General features: G+C 56.2%; 1 long non-coding RNA gene across 1 annotated transcript in view; it reads right to left on the bottom strand.

The window, feature by feature from the left end:
* LOC123001517 (uncharacterized) overlaps positions 1-20,999 on the bottom strand; it is a 313,834-nt gene that overhangs the window by 261,934 nt on the left and 30,901 nt on the right. Inside the window, exon 4 of the long non-coding RNA XR_008957649.1 lies at positions 13,736-13,840. This is a non-coding gene — a long non-coding RNA (uncharacterized LOC123001517). The remainder of the gene's footprint in view (positions 1-13,735; positions 13,841-20,999) is intronic.

The raw sequence follows: 20,999 nt of genomic DNA, 5'->3' as shown, positions 1-20,999 counted from the left end.
CCAGCCCTCTACTGGCTACACTTGGGCGGCTCTCACCCACCACCACCTGCGAGAGCTGGCAGGCCTAGCCTGGGAGCAGCAACTTCATTCACAGGCTGGTAAAGGGGCTAATTAAACACCCAGCCCACGCCCCCCATGACCCGGGAACCCAGCTACCTCATTGCCCTGCTGCCAGCCGACAGGCTCAGAGCAATGCCACACAGAACTCGGCAGCGGGCAGAGCGGGGCGAAATCCCTCTTTATAGAGTTATTTTTGCTGTGGAATTTTCACTGGCCTGTAAAATATTTTTATATTTATTACACATTTAACGGGAGCTCCTAGAATCAACAGGGTGTAAATAATGAAAACTAGGGCAGTAAAGGCCCCAATAAACCTCGCACCAGCCCTTTGATGCTCCCTATGAGCTCCAGTTTCTTCTCCACCCCCCCAGACCCTATCCCCTCGCCCCAGAGCAAGCCCAGAAGGCCAGAGGGACCCTGGAGAAGCCCTTCTTTGACTCCCACAAATTAGGCTCACCCATCAGCAGCCAGGGCTGTGCCATTAGCTCAGCCCACTGGATATGCCGACCGAGAAAGAGCCTACTGTGTGCATGGCCCATGCCAATGCTCATGGGCGCTAGGCCAGGAGAAGACCTGACGAGGGCCTGCCCCTCCCCCAGCCCCCCAGCCTCAGAGTGCTTTCACAGTCCTAGATCCCAACATCAGCCCCAGGGGTACAGACTCACACTGGAACATCACATTCCCAAGGCCAGACGGTCCCAAAGTCTCATTATGGAGCCTGAAGTCCTATAAGAAAGTGTTCCATCCACAAATACTGACCTCCATGGGCCCCAGGGCACCCTGTGCCCACAGACAGCTCCCAGAGCCCCTATCTGCACCCCACTCCCTATGTCCCTTTTATACCACGCACGGGACAAAATCGGAAGGAAGCTAGGCCTCACACTCTGTCCCAGGCAGTAAGACCAAAGGCACAGAGAAGGGAAGAGACCCACCCAGAGGGTGGGTGCCAATTAGCGGCAGAGCCAAGACTCACCTCAGGGCTAGAGATCCCGTGCCCAGCACACAGACCTAGCCTAAGCCCTTCGCCCCAGGCGAGAATTATCCTCTCCACCTGTCAACAGCAACTACCCCACCTCTGCCCCCTGGGGGCCCTGACCCCTGGGGACTCAGTCCCGGGCAACCTAAACCTCTCCATTCTGGGTCGTCTGATTATGAGCAGCTGCGACAACCCATACAAATTCGTACAAAACCTGTCATCTGCTGCCTCCTTCTCACACAGGCCCTTCACACACCTGCACGAAGGTAAGCATCCCTTCCCAGGCCAGCTCCCCAAGCATCCTCAAGGTTCCAGGCTGCCCACGCCTCTGAGGCACCCACCCCCAAGAAGACGTGCTGTCCCCTCACCCAACCAAGACACTAAACGTCTATCAGTGCATTTGGAAGTGGCCCTCATAGACCGTTTATCAGTCATCGCGTGTGACAAGTTGACTCCGACTCTGTCGCCACAATCCCTGCTGCTGAGTCCGGTCTGTCTGTCCACAGACAGAATTCAGGAACTGATTCACGAACACTGCATTTGTCATGAGAAAAGCCCCACGCCCTGGCTGTGGCCCGCCCAGGCCTCCTTGGCACTCGTGTGGTCACAAGCTGCCCCTTCCCCGCCCAGCCGCCCTGTCCAGGCAGCAAGACCACACAGGGTGCCTGTCCTGCCCAGACCCCCACAGCGACGCCCAGCCATGCTCAAGCTGAGCGACAGCCACATATCGGACGCACTGAGAGAGGCATGCAGGCCTCTCCGCAGGGAGAAACCCCGTGGGGCCACAGTCAGAGAAACGTGAAGGTGAGGGGCATGAACGCTGCAGCTCTTCAGACACGAGTCAGACTGGAGCGGCTCTTCTCTGGGGACAGATCAGGCGGGGCTCCTGCCCGCAGCTGCTACGCCACCAGGAGATTCTTGTCTCTCAACCCTGGTAATTATAGTCCCTGGTGCTCGGTTAACACCCGTGTCATTGCAGGGTGTTGGAACAGGCAGCGTCTGAGCGAGGAAAATTAAACAACAACATTTGACAAGTGGCCCATCCCCCGTGGCACCGCGCTGAGCCAGGCCAAGGGGACTGACAGCAAACAGGCCTCTGCGGCCCACCCGGGGAGAGCCCTCTCCTCAGGGCAGAAGGCAGGAAGCTCAGAGTAAGTAGGACAATGGCCTATCTGGGAGAAGGGAGGAGTGGGAGAAGGGGAACCCCAAGGCTCTGGAAAGAAGGAGTCTAGGAGGCCAGCTGCAGCCACAAGGGCAGACTCAGGGCTGTGGCGAGGTGCCCTCTCCCAGAGGCCTGAGCCGGTGGGGAGACTGGGCCTCGCTACACAGAGAGCAGCACGCCACCTGCCCACACTCCTGCAGCAGTCTCTAGCCTGGGCCCAACTCATGTGCAGGCGGGCCAGGGAGAGATGGGGTCATGGGGGACGGTGGCCAGGTGGCAGGTGGCCCTGCTGTCTCGCCCACTTCCTAGAGAGCCGCAACCCAAGATGTCAGCATCAGCCCCACAAGCAGGGGCTGCCAAGGGGGCTTCACCCATGCCGCCAAGTCCCCAGTGGGCTTCCACACCAAGTACACAACCTCCCGCTTCTGCTCCTTTGAAAGCTCCCGGGTCCCAGAGTCAGTCAACAAACAGTAATGGGTGCCAGCACACTGGAGGCAACTTGCCACTCACGGGGGGTCTGCAGAATCCCTCCCCAGACCCAGGGCTGGTGCCAGCCACCCAGCCAGTCCTGCGCCTCACGGCTTCCCCACACAGGACCAAACTCAGGCCTCACGCTGAGGACCAGAGCCCTGGCCGACGGAGCTCCAGCGCCAGCAGGCCTGGCATTTCCCTGCCCCTGTGCCCGGGTTCTGCAGCCACTCTTGTTTAACCCAGCCACACGGTTACTGTAAGTGGCCCATTTTACCCGTGAGAGAGCCGGGGAGGCCTCCGAGGCTAAGTGGCTTGTCTGAAGGCGTAGATTCAGGAAGGAAACCCAAGTCTGATCATCCCCAAATGCCGGAAGACATCGGAAGGTAGTTTGAGCTTTTAAAATAAAAAAAAATGATAGTTCAGGGCAACCCGCAGACCACTCTCCCTGAGCCCCAGTTCCCAGTGCGGGCCCCATCCTCCTCCCATGCCAAGCCATGGGGGAGGGGGATGGCTCCCCCCAGACCCCGCCCAAAGAGAGGCACTGAACAGATTGCAGCTTCTTGGCCCCCGCCGTGAGGCAGAACACATGTTTTCTGAGTTCTCTCCCTCCTCTGGCTCCCCTAACATGCTGGAGATATTATTATTATTTATTATTTGCTGAGAGCTGACAGTGTGCTGAGCATCAGGCCTGGGAGCCCAGGCCCTGCCAACACAGCTTGTCGTCAGACAGCCAACACGACACGGCTCCCCAGCGACCAAGATACACCCGCAGCTGCCGGGGTTGGCTGCTCAGGTCCCAGCCTCTGGGACTGGGGCCTCCTGCACGCCCCAGGAGGAAGACGTCTTCAGTCTGGGCTGCCAGGTGTTCCAGGGGCTGGGCCTCCAACCCCAGGAGGAATGGCAGGATTCGTTCGGTGCTGGGCTGCGGCTGACCCAAGAGTAACCCCTGCCATCAGGGACCTCCTCAGCTCAGCGCACGCTCACGCCTGCTGGGGGCCATGGCAGATCCTAAGAGAGACCAAGGTGGCCATGTCACCAGCCTCTCCTGTCCTGGGCACCCAATGAACACTGCCCTTCTCCTTCCTCAGGAGAGAGGACCGGACACCAGAGTGAGTTCCTGTGGGTAGGAAGAATCCCAGGGCCCTCTCCTGGAAGCAGGGCCAGGACCAGAGGGAGGCGAGCAAGGCACAAAATACAAGGGACACAAACGTAAGGAAGCACCAAAAACCTGGTAGTCAAGGTTAGAAATATTTCTGTGTGGTACTTTTAAAATCAAAATGAAGGCAAAAGTCCATGATGAGTAAAATACCAAATTTTAAGTAAGGACAGGCTCCGTGTTACTGGTTTTTCCGATGCCTCAGGCTCCGGTACGGCTCACACAGCGCTGCTAGGAACGCCCTGAGACAGGGGTGCTCCCCCAGCCCACCGTCTGCATTTGAAGGGCCTCCATCACCCCACAGCAAGGTCTCCCTGTGTGAGGACACAGAGAGAAGGTCACTGCCCGCCCCCGAGGGCCTTCCTGGAGAAGGAAGTATCCAGAGGTCAGCAGGAGCCTGTGATGGACACGGAGCATCTGTGCCTTTTCCCCGTCGCAGAAATGGGTTCCCAGCCCAGGAGCTCAGAAGCCACTGTTCCCTCCTGCTCAAGGGCCTGCAACATTTCGGCTCCCTTCCCACCATGCATCCAGGCCCAGGCTCAGACATGCTGCAGGGAAAGCCCGAAGAAAAACCCACCTTGCGTGTAGAAAAGCCAAGGACGGGCAGTACTCACAGTCAGGATGTCTGTGCCTGACCCCTGAGGGTGAGGCCATGTCCAAGTTGCCCAAGGCCCCTCAGCATCATACCATGTGACCGAGGCCACAGGGACCCAGGCCCTCCAGAGACCGTCCAGCCCCATCTCTCCTGCAGCCCCACCTACACATGCACACACGTGAACCAGCCATGGTCCCCATCCTGGACAGCTGGGGGGACCCACCCACCCCCATCATCATTCCTGACACCCCAGCCTCGTTCCAGGCCCTCTACTCCCTCAGCTGTTTCATTCGTTTATTCATTTATTTCACAAAGCCCGTCAGTCACAGGCTCAGGGCCTGGCCCAGACCAGCCTCAGAGACGGAAGGGTCCTGCTCCACCTCCAGAAACCTGCAGGAGGGCGTGAACACAAGCGTGGACCTTGACAACTCAGGCAGGAGGCGTGGGAGCTGCCCAACCCAGCCAGCAGCAGAGGCAAGAAGGCAAGGAGGCAGGGCAGCCTTCCAGGGGGTTTAGCCAGGGGCAAGCAGTTTTCACCAGTTTGGGGTGAGAGTAAGGTAGAAGGACGAGGGGGTTCTGGGCAGAGCAAACATGTGCAAAGACCAGAAGCAAGAAAGAACGTGGCACATTTGGGGAACTCCAAGTAACGGGGTGCAGGCATGGAAGAGGAGGCAGGTGAGGTATGGTAAGGCAGCCATCTGAGGAGGGTCCTCCACATCCACTTCTGGTTGGGGGGTTTCCATGGTTGTGGGTCTGGTCCGGGGGGCAGGGGGACATCCCATCCTAGAAGCCAAAGACAAGTCACATGCTTCCTTGTTTCCGGCTGTGGAGACACCTGAGCCTCTGGCGGGGGAGTGGCGGCGGGGGGGGCAGGTGAAGGGAAGGGAAGCATCTGAGGCCCCCTCCAAAATGCCCACATCCTAATCCCCAGAACCTGCCACTGCATGATTTACATAACAAAAGGGGGCTTCTGCGGACAGGATTGTTTAAGGGTCCAGAAATGGGGAGATGATCCGGGATTGCCTGGGTGGGCCCAATCCAATCCTGTGAGTCCTTAAAAGCAGGGATCATATCCCAGCTGCGGTCAGAGAGAAGCATCAGTGCAAGGAGAGCCAGAGAAATGCAATGTTGCTGGCTCTGAAGACCGAGGAAGGGGCTGCGAGCCAAGAAATGCAGGCGGCCCCTAGAAGCTGGACAAGACAAGAAAACAGATTCTCCCCTCGAGCCTCCAGATGGCACGTCGCCCTGCCGACACCTTGATGTTAACCCAGTGAGACCCCATCAACTTCTGACCCACAGAATTGTAAAATGATAAATGTGTGTCGTTTTAAGCCCCTAAGTCCGTTGTAATCTTTTACAGCAGCAGGAGAAAACTAATATCGCCCCAGAGCCATCAGCCGCCCTGGCCTTCCACCTCCTCTTGCTCCAGACAGAAGGGCCTCCCCTGGGGGGCTGCTTAAGGAGCTCAGCTCTGTGCCTGAGGCAGCCTGCTCTAAGAGGAAGGGCCAGAGTCTGTGCTTAGAGCCGTCCAAGCCCATGGGCAGCCAGGGGCCCCTTAGCAGGCCGGCACTCTCTGGCAGAATCTTCTCTCATCAGTCAGCTCGGACACCTGCAGGGCTTTGCACGACCCAGCCCATCCTCCCAGCCGCAGTCGGGCTCAGACCACCCTGCCACATGCATCTTCCTGCTACAGCACTTCCAACATCTCACTGCCCTGCTGCAAGACTGTCCAGCCCCCCAGCGCCCAGAGCAGTGTTCCCCGGGATGCTGAGGCCTCTGGGGACAGAGATCCGGAACGTCCCCAGCGGCTCTGCTGTCAGATACGCCAGAAATCACTTCCACAAAGGGACCTTCAGATAAATAAGAAGTGTGAATATTCCGGCATGAAGTGAAAAGTCACAAATCAGCAACGAAACTCAGCAGAGTTCCCATCCCCCCCAAAGCGCCTCCTACCTGGCATCAGAACATCTGTGTCTACTGGTGTGACTGCTGGAGTCACATCTGTCCCCCTCTACGGGCTGTGAGTTCCATGTGACTGGAAACCGTGTCAGTTTTGTTCCCACCCTTGACCCCCAGAATCACAGTGAATGGGCACTTGTGAATGAATAATTACAAATAATTGGATGAATGAGTGAATGCATTACTGAATATTCCCTACCTACCTACACACACACACAGTGGCCCCAAATCTCCTCCCCAGCCTCTCAGCACGCTGTCCATAGCACACGCCCAAGAGCTGCACCTTCGGGGGGCCTCTCAGCGCCCACACTGGAAGTGTTCCGGGAAGGAGGTGGGTGAGAGGGCACTCATTCACCGCCACCGCTCAGACCCGGCCGGGCTCGGGGGTTGGACCTGTCCGAGGTGCTAGCAACATGGACCAGGTGTTGGCCATCAGAGGCCAAGGAAAGGGTGTAGGGGTGGGGGTCTCCCCTGCCTGTAAGCCTTCCCCAGCTTCCTATCTGCCTGCTGCTGCCTCCCTGTCCTTGAAGCGTCCTCTTGCAGCCCATGGGTCTGGCCGAGGGTAGGGGATCCACTTGCACAAGCAGAGGGCTGAGGGCATTTACAAGTCGCCCCTGAGGACCCACACTGACCCAACAGCATCCTGCGTAGAGGCGCCCCCATGGGCTCAGAGTCGGCTGTGCCTTCCAAACCACTGGGAGAGGGCTGAGGAAAGCCCTGGGGGGCCTCGCGGGGGTTGTATCTAAGCACTGAGGCTCCTAGGCTGAGCCTTTCACATTACCATCCACAGACACCATCAACAGACAACGTGCACCGGGCACTGTCTCCCCAGCCCTGCAGGGTGCCTGCACAGAGTGGGCTCTCATCTCCCGCCTGCAGCAGCAGCTGCTCCCCAGAAAACTTCCCTGGGCCAGGAAGCTGCATCGGGGCAGCCCGAGAGCCAGCTCAGCTCAAGCCTTCACACGCGTGTGCCTTCATGCGCCAGCAAGAGGCTCCGAGAGCCCGCGATACCATCAGGGAGACACTCCGATCTGTGTAGTGCACAGTGATTCACCGCCTGAGACATCCCTCCCCAGGCTACCGCTGCATTATCAGCCCCACCATCTTCAATTACCAGGCTTTGTCACTCAACTCCAGCCATCAGAAGGAAATGAGTGAGGAGATTAATGTCTTTTTAAAAACTGCTTTCATCCCCTTCCTCCACAGATGCCATTTGCATTTCTAAGAGGAAAGGCTCCCCACCCCCTCTGTCATCTTTGATCATCTTGCCTCTCCCAAGGCCTTCCAGGCCCTGCAGGAATCCCCTCCAGCTGAGACCCCGGGTGGGCTCCCCCTGACCAACACCTGCCTCCTCAGGACCCAAGCGGCCCCCTTGGGCAGCTCAGCTCTTCTGGGCGCCCCTGAGAAGACAGGGGCAACAGGGCTTCTAGTCTAGCAGCTCTACAAAGCAGTGGCCAAGTATTTCCCTCAGGGATTCTGGGGTGAATTGAATTGTGTCCCCCAGAAAGACATGCTGAAGCCCTAACTCCCCAGTACCTCAGAACATGACCTCATTGGGAAATTAGGGTCACTGTAGACGTAATTAGTTAAGAGGAGGTCAAACTGGAGTTGGGGGGGGGGGGTTCCTTGACCCAACAGGACTGGTGGCCTTAGAAGAAAGATATTCAGATACAGATGCACAAGGAGAACACCAGGGGAAGGTGGTGTCACGGAACGGCGCGCTGCCTCTACAGGCCAAGGAAGGCCAAGGACTGCCAGAAGCTAAGAGAAAGGCATGGGAAAGATTCTCCCTCAGAGCCTCGAAAATGAGCCACTCCTGGTGAGACCGTGACTTCAGGCTTCTGGCCTCCTGAAAGGTGAGAGTGAATTTCTGTTGTTTTAAACTACTCTGTCTGAAGTACATTTTTAGGATGGCCCCAAGACACTAATACCAAGTCCACGGCCACCCCCAAGTCCTTCGTCTAAGGTACCTCCACTCTGGCTCAAGCAGGGGAGTAGGTACTGAGAACTGACCACAGAGAAGCTCACCATCGGTCTCAAGATAAGACAGGCCCCTCCGCTCACCAACGGGCTCCCAACTACACAGGTTAACTCATTAGAGAATTGCCGTCACCAGCCAGGCCCTCCACCATAGGATTAAAATCCGTTCTCCAGAGATTTGAGGTTGAGTGTGTCACCTAGCCAAAAGTTCAGTCTCCTGCTCCGTCTGTCCAGACACTAAGCAAATAGAGCCCTAAACAGATGGACGGTGAGGAAGGCATGGACTCCTCGGAAACGCCCAGGCGAGCCCAGGGCTCAAGGTAAATGCCGGCAGGGGTGGGCACCGCCTGGGATGTGTGCCCGGCCAACACTGGATCACACTTGAAAGCCACGCGGGTTGACTTGATCATGCTGCACTGGGACAGGGACAACTCTACCCCCAAGGCCTGACAAGGGATTAACAGGCAGTAGAGGCTTCACATATGCGTATAAAATGAATGCATTTCCTGAAGGGGAGACAAAGGACAGGTGCTGCTGCCCCCCCCCGCCCCGCACTGCAGATAGTGAGGATGGGGGAAAGAGACACCAAGACACCTCCAGATAGCTCACTAAGACAGATTCAGGAACGTCCTCCACCCTCCGAGGGTGCCCCCCACAAACAACGCATCCACGCATAGTTGCCAACAGACATCAGCGCTAGGACCCAGCCAGGATGGGGCTGCCCTTCACTTCCCAGGGGACAACTGTCACCTTGATACCTGGTAAGGAAGAAGCAATAGTGTTTGAGCTTAAGAGCCCACCTGTATAGGTTCAAATCCTATGCAGGAAACTGTCTCGGTTTCCTCATCGATAAAACGAGAAGATAACCACACCAATCTCTTGGGTTGTGGTTGGATTCAATGAGCTAATACATGGAAAGCACTCAGTACAGTGCCTGGCTCACGGTACATGCTTGGTAAGTGTAAGCTGATACTGTGTGCTATCATTACCCCATGCCCTTACAACTCCAGAGAATAGATCCTTCCACTTGCTTTGTTGGCATTCACTAATGGCTCTTCTCTGTACGACAACACCCAGCAGCTATTTACAGAGAATGATGCCTCATGCCAGGAACACAGAGGAAAGTTACCACGGTGCAGTGGGAAAAAAAGACACAACACTCTGAGAACATGAGATACAAGACGTCATCAACAGTACAGAACGAGTGACCTGGAAGGTCATGCTGGTGAATGTATATCAGACCAGAAGACTTTTGGGTTTTGCGGGTTGAATAGGAGTTTATCAGGTGATTCTGACACAGCCCATAGCAGGTGTTCCATAAGTAGGTAGTGACTAAACAAGGCAGAGTAGAAGAAGGGCATTCCAGCCAAAGGACCTGAGGTCTTCTGGTGTGTTCAAGGCCAGAGAAGGGACAGAACATAGCTTAGCTAGAGCAGCAAGTTTGTGGGCATAAAAACAGTTAACGGGTTGAGGCCAAGTTGGGGAAAGGTCTAAATAACATTCTAAGCGTTCCTGGCTTAATTCACAGGCTCTGCAGGGCCAAGTCAGAGGAGGAGTGACAGTTAAGAGGTGGGTTCAGAAAGATGGCTCCACTTGCAAAGCAGGTGACATAGGACTAAAGACAGCAGACCCAAGAGGAGACCATGGCGGCTTGTCTTCCCTCACCAGCTGAGCCCAGCTCTCCATTTGCCCTTGAACTTTACTCCTCGTGGACATGTTCTCAAGTTCACACCCCTAAAGACCCCACATTCCCAGCTATTCTACCCAAGGACATGGTGCTCACAGCTGCCTGCTGTCAGAAGTCAAGACCTTTCGGGGAAAAGTTAATGTCTCCATGCAAGTCCCCAGCTGACAGACGGAGCTGAGCCAAGAAACAAGTTCTAGACATACATTGGAAACCCCTAACAGCAGACTAGCTTCTGGAATTCCAGAGAACTGACTTTTGGGTACTTAGGGCCTGCAGCCCTTTCTTCTTCACCCCTCCTAAGGGCCCTCTACCCCTCCACTGAGTCCAGGATCCCTGGACCCTGGCTAATGGATTTTTTCTCAAAGGCAGTTTGTGATGTTCTATATCATGGACACTTGAGAATCTCCCTGAGGCTCTATGACGTCTAACTAGCCTGGGTCCCAAGCTGTGCTCTGACCTCACCAGCCTGGCAGAGATGCTGGCAACGCTGTGGACACCACCCTGACCGTCTGCCCGGCGGCTGGGGCCACGCTTACGCAGCTGCCCCAGCAGGCACTAAAATTAGGTGACCCGCCAGCCCCAGGACACGGCGATCATGGGCAGGCGACCAAAGCTGCCCAGAGGGTCATCCGCCCCTGCTCAGGACTTGAGCCAGGGCAGAACAAGAGCGGCCCAGAGTCCCATTTTATGCCAGGGAAACTGAGGCCCAGAGAACAGCAGAGACCACCAAAAGGGTGGGAACTTGAATTTTTGTTTTTTCACTGAGTAATTGTCCCTAAGAATAAAATGTAATACACACCCCTAGGAGAAATTTAAAATGTATTCTATGAAGATAGAAGAGAATTTAAAAATCGCAATCCCCTTGGGGCGCCTGGGTGGCACAGCGGTTAAGGGTCTGCCTTCGGCTCAGGCCGTGATCCCAGCGTTATGGGATCGAGCCCTACATCAGGCTCCTCTGCTATGACCCTGCTTCTTCCTCTCCCACTCCCCCTGCTTGTGTTCCCTCTCTCGCTGGCTGTCTCTATCTCTGTCAAATAAATAAATAAAATCTTTTAAAAAAAAATCACAATCTCCATCCTCTGTGCTAACTTCCACTCACATTCTGTTGTATTTCCCTCCTTCTTTATTTTACACAACAGTAAACACACTTCACAATCTGTAAGGCATTCTCTCCTCTACTTAGAATCATATTGACAAATCATTAGAAAAGCTTCATTGGAACCCATTTTAATCTACGTACAGTTGCTTCCTCCGTGTGCCAGTATAAATAACACCGCAGTGAACATCTAGGTACATGAATCTTTGTCCACATCTATGATGATCTTCTCAGGCCAGATTCCCAGCAGGGGAATGAACGGGTCATGAGAGCAGCACACGTCAAGGCCCTTGACACGGACTGCATCCTCTTTTCCAGAAAGTCACCACACACATACCTCTGGCAGCTCTGGCCACAGCTCGTTCCGCGGGGTACTTTCTCAGCAGAGGAATTCTGTCCGTGACACATGGCTGCCTCGCACTGCAGACGAAGCCCTCTCTGCAGGGCCGCACTTACCCACCATTCCTCTCTCCCAAACTAACCACAGCAGCCGAGACACACAGGAGACATCAAGGCCCTGGGGCCCAGAGACTCAGAGTTCCTACTCCTGTGCATGTGGCCCTTCACTCACGGGTCAAAGTGAAACGCACTGACCAGGTCCTTCCAAAGAGCCTCGTGCCCCGGCTCCCCCCACGGCACACACCCAGGAAGCCATTCCCTCCTGCCGTGCTCTCCATCCCCAACACGCTTTACTGAGGACCCCGATGAAGCCAGCAGCCCATCAGGCGACTTGGCCAAGAACAGAAGTGCCGTTTCACTTCCCAGCAGAGAAACTACACTCCAGGCTCAGTGTAAATAGGCTGTCTCTGGTCCGACGTCAGCCTGGCCGCCGACAAGTTATAGATGGCCCTGCCGCCCCACCCGTCATAAATACAGCCCCTCGGCTAAACAAAGCCGACAGTTTTGTGCCAATAACCTTTGAACCACTCAAGCCCAGTGTCAATTGTATTTGTCTTCAAGCTAAGGTTTACTCTAGACTGTCGGCTAAATCAGGGCTCATCTGCAGAGATAATTCAAATATATTACAGACACCGGGCAGACACGAGGGCCTCCTCCCCACGCTCCCGGGCCTCCCCCGCCTGGCCTCGCAAGCCTGCAGGCAGCACCTTCCTCTAACTACTCAGCAAGTTTTACCAGGAAAGCACAAGAAACAAGGGGCAAGAAGCAACACTGAGGCTGGGACTGTGACCCCGACTCTGCTGCCAGCCCTCTGTGGCCCCCAGCAAAGTCACCTCCCTGCCCCCCTTCCAGGAAGATTCTGTTTCATTCCAAGGGAAGGCCATGCCCATTCTCCTGAAACATGGAGTACCCGTTTCTGGAGGACTGTTCACACATCAGGTCAGGCCACATGAAAGAACCAGCTGGGCAAGGTGATAACCCAGGAAATGCAGAAATGCAGAGTGAGCTCCTGGCCCCGGCAAGGGGAGAAGGCTCGCTTGCTGCTGGCTGCCCTCGAGCAGACAGCAAGACCCTCCGAGTCCTGCTGGGCTGGGGAGCAACCAACGTGGCCACTCTCGCACCTGACTGCGGTGGGTGGGTTCTAGATAGAATATAGACAGAATAGTCTATAATGTACACATACCTTCTAACAGAAAGGGATAGAACAGGAAGTCACTCTGGGGTCAAGGCAGGTGCAATTACTCTGGCCAGCCAAGGCGGGACTAATTTGTGCAATTAGCATTTCCTGCTGTATGCCAAGTCCCGGGCTGCCGCCAGGGAGAGAGGAACTCCAACAAGGTTCCTGCTCCCTTGGCTGGGGCCCCTCCGACACCCGCCAGGACTACCTCCACACACCCACCTCTGAAATCTGGGACCCTCTGAGCCATGAGCCAGAGTGCTCAGTGCCTCTCACCATTTGTGGGGCTCTGGCGAACCACATCCACAAGCCTCCCGGCTGACAGGAACCCAAACCCCCCCAGGGAAGAAGGAGGAAAGGCCCGGGAGACTACCCACTCTGCCTCACCGGCAGCTCTGCGCCTGTGGTCCTAGCAGGCCAGGAGGCTAGAACCACAGGGCTGCGGTGGCATTGAGGGCTGTGTTTAGAGACCTCCTATGAACCTCTCTCGTGGAGAAGAAATTCAACAAGTAAAGCTCTGTGAGGGACTAGAACGGTAAAGAGAGAACATAGTTATTCCATCGTTAAGAGAGCCCCCAGGCAAGCCAGCCACCTAGCTCCTAGGAGCGCCATTCTCTGCTATCTGTAAAATGGGAATAATATTCCCTGCCCCAAAAGTCACTGCAAAGATGGCACAAAATGGGGAACATCAAAGCCCTTCTCATCTTGAGACACGCTCCGGAAGCAGGAGGGATCATCACCGTCCAGGTCTTGAGGCTGTGTTTCCTCCACATTCTGTTCCTGGCTCTGCCTCTCCCTTGGCCCCTGCCATCCCTGGGCTCCATGGAATCAGGAGAGACATGTATAAGGCCATCTCTAGTGTCTTTTCAGTTCCGATGCCACAGGAATCCCTCTGTGACATGGGTCAACCCCTAAGGCCAGCCCAGGGCAGGGTGCTCCCTGCCCCCCTCATCAATATCAGGGCAGTCGGGGGCGGACGTTGACAGGGCCAGGGCCAAAGATGTCAGCATCACTCACCTTTGGGAGCCTCACCCTCGTCTGGGGATGGCGGGACCTCTCTGGCTTTCCCTTCTCATCTCTGCTGGCACCTGGGAGAAGGGAGTGCCTGCACCAGCCCCGCACCTGGAGGAACAGAAAGAGCAAAGCCACAGCCTCAGTGCCGAGGGGAGAAGGCAGAAGACATTTATAAATGACCCTCTTAGCTGTTTACGAGACACCTTCTGAGAGAAAGCAGAGGAGGAGAAATAAACTTGAAGTAGGAGAGCTGGCTGGTGTCTGAGATGCGCTTTGATAAGCCAGATGCGCCAGCATTTCTTTGTTTTTATGGCCACCTTTACAGCCCTGTGTTTGCGACTCTTTATCAGGAGCCGGAAGGAGAGAGTGAGCAAGATGCAGGGCAAAGAGCCTTCCCCAGCAACTCCGCAGGCAGACACCACCTCATCTGGAGATCAAGATAACCCCTGCTTCCCTCGCAACCCGGGCGGCTGTGCCCCAGACACCCTGATCTGGGGTGGACAGGAATTCCTGAGCACGGCAGTAAATTTGCAGGGCCAGGCCCTCCTGGCAGTCCAGACTGGGCCGCAGGCACTTGAAAGTGGGGCTGGGGGGGGACTGGACCTGAGGTTCTCCTGAGACCATTAAGCAGCCCCCATGAGGGTGCTCTAGATCCCTGTCCCAAAACCGGCCGAAGCCAGGGAGTCTCCAGGCCTCTCCCCAGGCATCACCTGGTGCTTCCAGCTGGGCCTGGGGCGTGACAGCCTCCCAATGGTCACACCAAGGCTCGGGCTGGGACCCTGCCATCCTCACCCTCCTGAACTTGCCAGGATTATGAAAAAATGGGGTTTGGGGAGCTCTCCCATCAAGCAACCTGGGTCTGAATCCCAGCTCCTCCCCTTTCTGTCTGGGACAGGAACTCCCTCTGGGCCTTCATTTTCTCCTCTGTAAAATGCCCCATGCAAGCAGTTCCTAACCTTGCACGGGGGGGGGGGGGGGGGGACGACCCACTGAAGGAACTCAACAGATTGGAGCAGTCTACATATTGGGTGACTAGATCTCCCACAAGCAAAGGTAGCCAAGATGTCAGTAATCACTGCTTATTTTCCCAGACTGGCCATGCCCGGAAAGTCTGAAACCCGCATATCAGCCTCGCCTGAATGATGGTGGCCCTGTTCCCCACCCCACATGGGTGGCGTACCTTACGAAGCTCCTAACATGGACCACTGTGCTTGGGAGTAAGGGACAGTGTTTCAGAAATGGAGAAAAGCATAGTCCTGACCCCTAGGGAGCCCAGAGTCTGAATCCAAAAATAAACCTACAAATACAGGATATGCTAAGAGCAAAACTCAGGGATTGTGCAAAGGGAGCAGGATTGTAGATACAAGCACGGCCAGGGGAGGGGGGTCAGAAAAGCGACTCGGAAGAGGGGTCTCCACGCTGGGACTGAAAGAGTGAGTAGGAGTTTGCCAAAAGAAAGAGGAAAAGGAAGCCATGGGCTGCAGCCAGTTAATGGCTGGCACTGGGAAGCTGCTGAGCCCCATGGAGGGGAGGCAGAGACAGCTGGACTCAGGCCGCAGGGGCGGAGAGAAAATGGCGGCCCGGCATCCAGTTAGCAAGACCCTCTCTTGCAGGCTGGGCAGCCCCAGTCTGATGCTGAACATGGGGTCCAGGACAGGTAAAGCGTGGGGGGCAAGGTGGCGACAGCAGTTTAGAGTGCTTCTGGGAACTTCCCTTGGATCACAGTGGAAGACGACAGGTAGGGGAGGGTCGGGGAGGTCTGACAAAGCAGCAGCTGCAGCCGGGGAATGGCCTGGAATCTGGCTCCTTCCAGCTGCCTGGAGTGTCAACTGTAGGAGACCCGAGAGCCTGCCCTTCAGTAAACCCACATGGCCAGATAATTGCCTCCACTACCCGCACTTCCTCGAGCAGACCTGCTTCTCGAGGGCAACCAGGAGCCCAGAGCCAGGCACCCGGAACTGGGCCTGGCAGCTCCAGGGGCCACAGTGGGCTCCGACACCTGCCTCCTCGGGGCTGGATGCAGACACCTGCCGCGGGGCAAGCCGGACACCTAGGGGGCAGACACCCCGCGCGCCTCTCCTCTGCTGGGTGACACCCCGCTCCTGAGGTACCTTTGGAGGTACAACTACACACCTTCTTCCCCCAGCTCCTCCCCAAGCCCAGCTCAGCCCAGCTCAGCCCCACGCTTCCTGTCAGGTGGTGCTTACGGCCCCTCGAGCTCTGTGAGTCCCCCCAGCCACAGCCCTTGATGGGCTCAGCGCGATTGAGGCCATGCCCCTAGCTCCTTGCCCCAGTGACTCTCCATCTCCCCTTCTGTCTCCCTGGCCCTCCCCCTCCTTCCTTCCCAAGGGTCCCCTAACAGCTCCTCCTGTGCTCTGTGGGACATGCCCTCGACCCCACAAGCAGAACCCCAGATTGGCTTTTCAACATTTGATTTTAAAATAATATAGATTCACAGGAAGTTGCCGAGATAGTACAAACAGGCCTGTGGACCCTTCCCGCAAGTCCCCCAGTGGCTACCTCTCCCATTCCTGTAGTACGACGCCAGCCCCAGGAAGCCGACACTGCTCTCAAGGGTGTGTAGTATCCTGTCATCTCAGCACATGTGTAAACTCACGAGATCACCGCCAAAATCAAGATACTGAACCATTCATCAATCTGATCTTTGAGATGGCCTTTTTTTTTAAGTACATGCAATGAAACTACCCCCCAAAAATCAAATCGGGATGAAGACTAGAGACTGAACTCAAGAAATTCAGCATTACCAGCACTGGTCAAATGTTCCCACCTAAGCAAAGAGGTGGGCACCTTGCTTCCCTCTTCCCACCTTACCACCCAGCCCCACCCCGGCCCACCAGAGAGGGGTGAGCAGGCAGCCGGAACCCAGGACCCAGCCCCACAAAAGCCAGAGCCCTGCATTTCTCTATCCCCCAACAGGGTGAGCCGCAAGCCTTCCAGGTGGCCTATGCCCCCTTACTCCTCCACACGGTGCAAACCAGCTACTGCCCAAGTCCCTTCTTGCCCTTCCTTGACGGCTGAAGTGGGCTTCTCCATGACCTCACCATTGCCACAGATGGACCTCCAGCCAAGTAGGGTTCCCACGAAGTGCTGAATGAAGGAATGAGACCTTGGCTGAGTCCCTTCCCCTCTTAGGCCCTGAGGCCCCCAGCCTCACCCCCAAACTGAGGTGCACAGCCAGGGAAGCTTGGACAGGAGCTCCAGGTGGACATGTGACAGGGCCCCGGAAGGGGACAGCACCTAGACTTTGTCTCCCAGACCTCCTGGCCACCCGTCCCCTTCCTAGGGACCCCTGGAGCAGGCACCTTGGAGAATATTGGGTACAGGGGAAACAGAATTAATGGCAAGCATCGGAAGTGAGAGTGAGGCACTGCGAGTTCCCACCAGTTCCCTGGTGTGGGGCCCAGGGATCTAGAGCCTGGGGCTCTGGGCCACCTCTACTCAGAAAGAAAGGAGCCTGGCCCTGTGAAATAGGCCAGATCATCGGAGCAAAGGCAGGGACTGGGCTTCCCCCCATCCACCTCCACCTGTTTCAGGACTTCCTTCCCCAGCCCAGAGGGAAAAGGCAGGAGCCCTCCGCAGCCAACCTCTGGCCTCTCATTCAGGCCCACCTCACCTGTCTCTTACCCTCTCCTCACCATCCTAGAGCAAGGCCCTGCTCAGACCACTTCCCAGCTCAGTTACCTGCCGTGGCTCCCCATTTCCGCAGGGGATCCTTTGTCCTGGCCTAGCTCCCATCCCACCCCCATCGTCCTCTGCCCTTGGTCACACTGAACTAAACCAAACTCACAGACTCCCAGACACTCCCCACATTCCCCATTTTCCATGTGTTCACCTATTCCGTGCACTCGCCTACACGGCCTCCCCATCTGCTCCGGAGGAAATCTTGCCTCTTCCTATCCCCAGGCCTGCTGACCCACACCTGATGCCCACAGTAAACCAGGGACTAGGGGCTAGCCAAGCAGAAGGATCTCATATCAAGCTGAGGATACTGAGGTCCAACTAGGGTATCTTGCCCTCCACCCTTCACCTCTTCTGTTCTGCCCTGCTCCTTAGAAGAAATGGGTGGCCATATCTGTCTGGACTGTGGGCAGAGAGAGGAAGGTCACCTTGTACCCTTCCAGGATAGTGAGGGCGTTGGGCCCCTTCGGCCTGGGTACATCCAAGCGTCACAAGCTAGTGCCAGACCAGCCCTGCCTTGGAAGTGTTGGCACTGCTGACAATAGCCAAACTTCCTGGTTCCTAGAGGAAGGAGACCTTGGGATGTGCAGGTCACACTGACCTCCCAGCAGGTGACCCAGCTCCCAAGGGTTCCCAGGGAGATGCAGCTCAAGGGGGCAGGAATGCTGCCATCGGCATGTTCCGGGCCGCGGCCAGCCGGTCCGGAGCTCTGGGAGAGGATGGAGACATCCTTCAAGAGAAGTCACCAGCCTAGGACAAGGTCCCATCGAGCCTTCTGGCCCGGCTGCTCCTCCTTCCTCACTATTTATGGCCCTCTGCAGGCTGCTCTCCCCTTTGTTCTGCCAAACAAGCTCACTCCTGACTCCCAAGTCAGCCAGGGACTTGGCAAACATTTGTCAAGACTCGTCCCCTCACTGTGTGTTTGTCTACTCGGCAGAGATCTGGGCTCTGTGCACAGACAAGCTTTACCCCTAAGGCTCAGAGGGAGCCCCATCCTCCGCAGCCCCACCTGCAGGTACAGCAGGGTGGGTGTCTCTCCATCCACCAAAAGTCCAGCCTCCCTCCCCCCTACATGAATCCCACCCAGTCGTCAGTATCATGCAGTTGCCCCAGGGCGAAAAATCACAAGCAGGCCCCGTCCATGGGCTAGTCACTTCTAAGTGGCAGCGAGTTTGAGGTGTCTGGAGAGGGGAGGAAGGGCAGCTTGCAGGAACTCAAGCTCTGTGGTTGGGGTGCTGAGTGTGAGCTAGAACCCAAAAGAAGGACAGGGATGGGGAGGCAGGAGCAGCCGCCACTGGCTCACCCCCCAGCTCTCCCTCTATGGGTCCTGAACTCCTCAGGAGGGTGGTGCCCAGCCAACCAGGGTCAGTGTGCCCTGCCCGATGCTGCCAGATGGGCAGACAGCCCCCAGAAAGGCAGGTACTCTGCGGAGAAGCCAGACTTGGAATTTATAGTCCCTACCAAGGAGCAGACACATGGAGGCCTGTGCTAGATGGAGGCCCCCGAGGGCAGAGATGTTCCGAGGGAAGTGAGTCTCTGAGCCTCAGTTTCCCTAGATGCACAGCGGAAACGGGAGGGAGCTCACCCACCTGAAGGCACGTGTGCACACTGCCTCCGATCCCGAAGCACAGGGCAGGAGGGAGTGAGAGGCTGGGCGGGTGGGGTCCAGAGGCGCAGGCCCATCTCCTGCCCCGCTCTGGGCTGGCACTTGTTTGATCCTTGCAGACGGAAACAGCACATGCTTTACAGATTTGCTCTGAGGAATGAAGCTGCTAATGCACAGGAACATACCAGCAAAGGCCTGGCATGCACCAGGGGCTTACTCCCCGGGAGCTGGTGTTAATGGCACTATGATTCGTGATCTTGGGCAAGTCACTGAGCCTCTCCCAGTTCTCCTCTCCCTGAGCTGGAAACCAGGCTGACAGCTGGCTGTGATAAGAAAATGACCCGATATGAAAAGCCCCGTATGGATTTAGCATACAGCTGGTGCTCAGAAGCATTAGCCCCTGTGCACACATCCAGTAGGTATTCAATAGATGCTTGCTGACTTGAATCCCAAATGGCTATCAGGAAACTAAAAAGGAGCAAGGAACAGCAGGCCCATGGGGCTCCTGCCCCCAGGATTGAAGAGAGACCTTCTTGGCTGCCCCCAGGGTCCAGGAAACGAGGACTGGACAGCCCAGGGGGAGGCTCCTTACCCTGATGCTTGCAAACTATGGTCCAGGGAGCCCTGAGGTTCCTCAGGGTGCCAGCAGGGCCAGATGGGGCTACGGGGGGAGGGCACATGAGCCTACAAGTATACCCACATCAACCAGAGCTATATTCACCTACCAAAGAGTCCTGGTGAAGCTGCATTTGGAAAATGTGCTGTGCTGCTAAAACCAATCCAACTTCCTATTTTTCAAAGAAAATAAGGCCTAGGGGCACCTGGGTGGCTCAGTCGGTTAAGCGTCTGATGCTTGATTTTGGCTCAGGTCATGATCTCAGGGTTGTGAGATCGAGTCCAGTGTTGGGCTAGCGCAGGGAATCTGCTTCAGAGTCTCTCTCTCCCTCTCCCTCTGCCCTCTCCCCACCTCTCTCTCCCTCTCAGAAGGAAGGAAGGAAGGAAGGAAGGAAGGAAAGAAGAAAAGAAAGAAAGACAGAAAATGAAGCCCAGAGAGGCCCACAGGCAAGGAACTGAGCACCTTGGAGCTGCGGGGCCCTTCTCGGTGCCTCTCCAGGCTACCACTGCGGCAGCAGGGACAGTTGGGATATGAGGGCTCTGCCCATCCTCAGATGGATAAGAACATCCAGGCTGAGCCTGTCCTTCACTAGCTTGTCATTACCCTGCCTCACCCTAGCCCCAGGGCAAACTCCTGCTACCCCCACAGCTCAGTGGGATGGTCTCTTCCTCCAGGAAGTCTTCTGTGACCCCTGCGTTAAGTTCGCTGCCCCCGTTTCCAGACTCCTAACCGGCACCACTTCTAAAGACAGATTCATCTTAGATCCCATCCCTCATGAAGGCTGCACTGGGGCTGTCCGTTACCCCTGTGCCCCTCAGGGCCAGCACATAAGACAGGTATTTAAGTATTGACTGTAGAAGGAAGGAAAGAACCATGGCCTCCATTGTCCTCATCTATGAAATGGGCAAACCCCTCAGGATGAGAAAAATGAACCATGTACCTTGCCCTCAAAAAGGCAGGGGCCCTTTTCCTGATGTCCCAGGCAGGTTCTGAGGGCAGGCAGCCAGGCAGCCATTACCCACCAGCTTCCTCTGCCACGACAAAGCCTCACCTCAAGGAGCAAAGGCCTGGGCTGGGCATGTAGGGTCCCTCACCAAGATCTCAGGGCACCTCGTCCAGCAGGGGTGCCTGCCAAGTCAGCACACACCTTCCCAGCCCTATCTATTTAGAACTTACAGAGAAGGGAAAACACAAAGTACTTCAAAGCACTGTGCAGAGGAGAAGGGCTGTAAAGGCCTGGGGATCCAGTATGGACTCCTCTAGCTAGCCCTGACCTGACCCCAGCACGTACTGAGGGCTGCTCCCAATGAGCTCAGGAGCCTGTGGATGAGGCCAGGCCCCGCACA

Source organism: Ursus arctos, unplaced genomic scaffold (genome assembly GCF_023065955.2).
Source record: "Ursus arctos isolate Adak ecotype North America unplaced genomic scaffold, UrsArc2.0 scaffold_5, whole genome shotgun sequence".
Taxonomy (NCBI): Eukaryota; Metazoa; Chordata; class Mammalia; order Carnivora; family Ursidae; genus Ursus; species Ursus arctos.
Note: the sequence above shows the minus strand (reverse complement) of the source record. Positions and strands in the feature narration are given on the sequence as shown.